This window comes from Labrus mixtus, chromosome 4, assembly GCF_963584025.1.
Source record: "Labrus mixtus chromosome 4, fLabMix1.1, whole genome shotgun sequence".
In the NCBI taxonomy this organism is placed as follows: Eukaryota; Metazoa; Chordata; class Actinopteri; order Labriformes; family Labridae; genus Labrus; species Labrus mixtus.
The window spans coordinates 20,088,238-20,094,562 of record NC_083615.1 but is presented as its reverse complement, the minus strand read 5'-3'; positions in this window follow the sequence as shown (position 1 = coordinate 20,094,562).

Here is a 6,325-nt window from a genome sequence, read left to right as displayed (position 1 = left end):
GTTCACAAATGTGACTTGTTAACATTAATTAAGGATTTACATGTTAATTAAGGTTTTAACTAAGGGTATATTCACACCAGGAAAGTCCTTTAGTTCGCTTTTCTTTGGTCTGTTCTGTTTCTATTTTGGTTTGGTGCGGTTCGTTTTCACATTGCACTTTTCGCAAGAGGCCCAGAATTTGTAAACAAAACCACGTGTGCAAAGATCGTCCAATCATTGGACAAAAAGGTCTGGGGCGGGGTAAAGCGGTAATTGCAAAATAAAAGTAAACAATCATGGAGATCTTGCGTGCTACACTCGTTGTCCTGGTATTGAACATTTTGAGCAGCAAGAGCGTTTGATAGGCTGCTGTGACAGTGCCACTTAATAATGGAGTGTCTGTAAAAATCATTAATTATCAACCGGTGTTATGATGAATATGACCGAGGTTATAAAGGCAGGATGTGGCGCAGGGGAAAGTGAGGAGAAAAAGAGTGCCGCGGGGTAAAATAACGAAAACTGAAACTGCTGTTATGTTCATAGTCTGTGTGGTTTAAAAGTGTTGGATAATGAAAGAAAGGAGCACTGAAACACCTGTGAAAGTGTCTGAAAGATAGAAGATTCCCTCCGCGTGTCCTCACCCGCAACGGGATACGCATAGCGGGGCTGAGACAAAGACGGTCCGACTGACCGGATTAGTCTACCTACTAGATCCTGGTGAGATCGCTAATTTTTTATTATTTTTTCTATTGCATATTTCGTTTGTTTGTGAGTTTTAGTTTATTTTGAATACATACAGGGGTAAATTAAAGGGATATTTTTGTTATTATCCCCATAATGCACGTGGCAACGGGAGCCTGTTACGTCCATAAAGGCGTATGATTTTTAGAACTGGGTCGGACTGAGGTCCGGTCGCTTTCACATCTCAAACTAACTGTACCAGGGTTCGTTTGGACGTGAAGACCACCTCTTCAGCTGGGTCTCGGTACAGCTGTTTGGTGCGCACCCGAGTTTGATGGTTTGTATTCACACCTACCGAAAAGGTCCGCACCAGGGTTTTAGTTCATTTCAAACGAATACACAAAGCCGTTTGTCTTTGTGTATTTTATTGCAGAAAATAGATGATCTTTTGCAAAAGGAGGAATCAGATACAGAAGTGACAGAGGTCACGAGTGCATAGCAGAATCCAGGGGCAGTCCCGTTTCTGGAGAGTATTTATACATGACGAGAAAGAGTTAATTGGTTCATGCCACTGTGAACGTGTGTCGTCAGCAGGCACTCTGCTCAGAGACAGTAATCACTGATAAACTTTGGCCATATTTGGTAATGATGCTGAGCACACAGAAAAGGAACCGACCAACAGAAGTTCTTGTGTTAGTGTTATCTATGAGTTAGACTCAGTGTTCTTTCACTGTAGCGCACCTAGTGTACATGATGGTCCTGTCCATCTGATGCGCGATCATCTGTTGCAAAGCAAGTCAGTGTGACTGGGGTTATGTACGGTCACAAATAAACAGCATAAGTAAGCACAATATTTTTCCACTACAATTCCCCCCTTTTGATTACAGATAGTCAACCAGAATAATGGAAAAATAATACAGGAGAACACAAACCATATCAAAACAGAAGAACGTAAATATAAATCCCAAAACATAAATGAAACATGAACCATAATATACCATCAACATAACAGGAGTCTGAGATGTTGAGGCGGTGCACTGAAAGCACCAGAGCCTGATACCAAGTGTTGGTGTGATAAGCCGTTTCATAGTCTCTTTTGGAGATGTTGAGTGGGGAGTCAGTAGGGGGTGGCTTTAGGAGTTTGGAGGTCTGCAGTTCATACCAGAGCCACGGGGCGAAGATGATCATTGTGATCATGAAGAGTATACATGTTGTGCCCCTGGCGCCACACAGGCCAGGATGGTGCCAGGATGGTTTCAGAATGGGTGCCAGGGGCGGGGTCTCTCTATGTTGTTCTGTCTCTCAGTCAATGACAGGTGTGTTGGCAGCCGAAGCAGAGGATCTATGTCGAGGTCCATGTTCTGTCTCTCAGTCAATGACAGGAGTGTAGGCAGTCGGAGCAGGGGATCATCCAATTATCCCGTGAAGTATGTGAATAGGACAACAAAAAATCACTTGAAAAGTAAAAATCCTGCGCACTACTCTTGCTAAGTATCACCAATTTATTAGAAAAAAATCATGAAGCTTCATCCCTCTGAACCATGACTGACCCTTTGTGATTTTTCTCTAATAAATTCTTGATACTTAGCAACTTAGTAGTGTGCAGGATTTTTCTTTTCAAGGAACTAATTATCAGGAACATGAAAAACAACAAAGATGCTGATCATTTACTGCAGCTCATTTCTCAATGCCTGCAACTTTGGTTTGCGCTGCTTTCGGCCTTCATCAAGATTAAGGAGCACAACCTGGATGAACTCAAAGAAGCCACTTAGCTTTTCAGGATAGCTCAAATGTAGAGCATAAATCAAACCAAACAAAACAACAAGCGAGTCAGTCCATGTTCTTGTAGACATCACAACCTGGCCTTCCAGGATGATGGACACATGCTGTGTGTCAAAAGGAACTCCTGTCAGCCCCTCATCTTCAGCGACCACTGCCACCAAAGCCACAGCTTCCTCCTGGGACACCTCGAACTTGTCCTGGGGAAGAAGTATGTAATTAGTTTGTGTGAGGAAGAATTTAAGAATAATTAAACTAACAGATTAGTAACCCCTACCAGATTTGAATATGCAAGTGGAAGCAACAAAAAAAAAAAAACAGGCAAATAAGTAAGCTACTATGAAACCATTCCTACTGTCTGAAATAAAGCAGAGATAACTTCACACAACTACGATGGAAGCAATTAAGGACTAAATCCAATCCTCTTTTCTGGTAAATTAAACTGTAATGTTAAACTTCAGTTAATAAGGCTTCATCAGTCTTAGTTATGCTAATCAAGTGGACAATCTTAACCCTATAATACTAAGTGAACCATTTTTGAAATACAAGTTTTACATTATCAGTGAGATCATTTGTATCCTTAAAAACCAGATGAATACCACCAGATACATGCAGCAAAGAGATAATACACCAGGGGGCAGATGGCATGCCGATATGCCCATAGAACCTTTTTATAAAAAATGGATGTCGAAAATAATTGAGTGTTTTTGATTAAAAACAAAAAACAAATTGCAAGACAAACATTAAACATGTTGCTCAGTCCCTCAGAAGGAAAACTCACTGGATTGATAAGTCATGAAAACAAATACAAGGTTTCATGGCATTGAATAATATTTACAGTGGAAATTGGGTTTATTTTTAGACTTCTTGGATTCCTGTTCTCTCTCATTATGACACCTGTCTGTTGTTGTTTTTTTGCCTTTATTAGATAGGACAGGTGAAGAGAGACAGGAAATGTTTGGAGGAGAGAGAGGGGGATGGCATGCAGCAAAGGGCCGAGGTCGGATTCCAACCCAAAGCCGCTGTGATGAGGACTAATAGCCTCCATACATGGAGCGTGCAACATAAGTGCTAGGCTATTGAATGAGATTAAATGAGAGGATAAAGATTCTTCATTGGAAAGCAAGTGTAGAAAATTATTATTTTGAGAAATGATCCAGGCAACTTCCAGTCTTTGCGTAAATTTAGACATATGGGCATGATAAAATTATAGACACGCACATGCAAACTTATGAACAATAAAATTTGAATTAAAAAAAATTATGTTATATACTTTATTTATCCCTGAGGGAAACTCTGTTTGTTACTCTGTTATTGAGCGACATGCTTCTCACATGCAAAAACATGCACAATGTAACTAATTTTTTACAACCTTAAATGCAGTAGACTGTTACTGGTAAGACTTTAACACATAAATTGTATGTTTTTGTACAATATTTTTTCAAATGAATATGGTACAACTGTACATGTTACTTCAGCTGGTACATAAAGGGTTGATGAAAACACAGACCTAAAGAGTGAAAGGACATAAACAGTGACGACTGATAACAGTGAACTGCTCAAAAGGAATGTATAAGGCAGTTTCTAATAAAAATGTTCAGTGATGTTTCAGTTTCAAATTTTGAGGTATGGACATAAAGAATTACCGTGCAGGTCTTGAATATGTCTGACGAATCCTCTTTCAGGTACAGTGTTACCTTGAAAATTGCATATTTAAAGCGACAGCGAGCTTTCAGCTGCTCTGCTCCCCAGCTCTTGAACTCTCTGCCACCTGACATACGCAACATTGACTCTCTCCCCATCTTCAAATCCAGACTCAAAACCCATCTGTTCAAGATCTCCTACTCAATCTAACATTTTAACTGTAATTACATTGTCCTACATTTCATTTCTGTTATTGTATACTGATTTTATCCATCGTTGTTTTTAAATGTCGATTGTTGTACAGTGTCCTTGTGTGTCAAGAAAGGCGCTTATAAATAAAATGTATTATTATTATTATTATATTATTAAGGATGGTGATTCTTCAATGCAAATGGCACAAAATGAGTGAACTTTGAACTTCTGTTCAAGCAACTCTCTCTTGTAATGGCTTTAGACAAAATGAAACATGAAAAGAAAAGATTATGATTAAGTAAAGTGAAGTTCATATTGATGCATTTATAATAATGCATGGTTTATCGTAATGTTTCAATGTTGGTGGTAAGTAAGATTAGTATGTATGAGGCCAAAATCACAAAATTTGTCTGCTGATTTTTGTTCAATCTTTTGTTTGTGTGTGTGTGTGTGTGTGTGTGTGTGTGTGCGTGTGTGTGTGTGTGTGTGTGTGTGTGTGTGTGTGTGTGTGCGTGTGCGTGTGTGTGTATGAAGTGGGGTTGTAATGGGTGCAACTATTACAGTTGTTGATGATGAACAAAATGTCTTTTGTCTATACTTTGAATATATATAATATATAGGTTTTATAACTTGAGATTCCATTCCTAAAGCAGACACATTTTAATTGTAATTCTCTGCATGGTTTATTAAGATGTTGGCATCATACATAATAATGACGTATAATGCTGCATAGATTCTTATTTTAAATGAATGAAAATGCATTAAACTGTACTTACAACCTACAATGACACGTTATGATAAAGCATGCTAACATAAGCCAGCTTGCGGGCATGGTTAAATCTATAGTTTAACTCTATGAGTTTTCATTAAGATAGGCTATCTTAATGAAAACTCATGTTAGGGAACCCTACCCTGTTTCCTGCAGACCTCTCTGTGGACATTTTTTTTCTTCACGCTCTGCTGCGTTTGAATTGGAGATTTTTTTAGGTCTTGGCTCCATTTTGCCACAAGTTGGGAGTGATAGTGTAATGGAAAGATATATGTTCTTGCTTATGCGTTTAACACATGAATTTCTGCTTACACAATGGAAAGTTATGACACGTCTGGCTTGTACTACACCCTATTTGCATAACGGTCACCTGATTTGAATGACCAGCACACAAACTTAACCGTCTTCTTATTTGAATGACCAGCAACCGTCACCTTGTAAGGTGTCATGAAACTAGTCTCTAGGCAGATTACATCACCTGTCCACCTGAGTCTACCAATGAGAGTGCCACAGGTCGACATGAGTCAGCCAATGAGAGTGCCCTGCTTTGCACCGTCTGGTATAAATGTCTTGATGTAACCGCTCCCGAGCGGGACTCTGCTATACATTTGTGCTGATTGTCACTCCTGCACGAGTTTCCCCCTTTTGCAAAAGAAACCCTTTATGCTCAAGCAATAAAATAAAACAAAGACAAATCTTTGACTTGAGATCTTCATTTGAGCACAGAAAAATCCACGACAATAGCTTTCTGGTACAGTACATAGACATGGGTACTGTCAGTGTAACATGAATGCATGTAAACGCGCAATTTTTACCAAGCGTCTCCGCCAATAACTGTCCTCTGATTGGCTAAAACACGTTTTCACAACAGACTTCTTCGGTGGCTGTGCTGCAGTGCACACAAAGCATATATACACACAGGCACTGATCGATGCAGTCTTTGGCTGTTAATACTTTAAATTTAAGTAATGTGATTTAAAATCCTCTGAGGTCGACACTGTCATAAAATAGGACATGAAATAGTTGTATGTACATTATCAGCTGTAAAAATAGAACGTTACAACGTTACAACTTAATGTAAAATCCCTAGTTCAACGGCTTTCCGACGATAATCTCGTTGTGTTAATGCAACATCCAGAGGCTTTTCTACCCCACTGAGAAGATCAGTATTTAGTAAGTAACTATCCGGATCTGATAGTCCCCAAAATGTAAAGTATCCACTATAATTTATATATAAATCAGTAGTGAAATAGTATGACTTCTGTTTTTGCTAACTCGGCT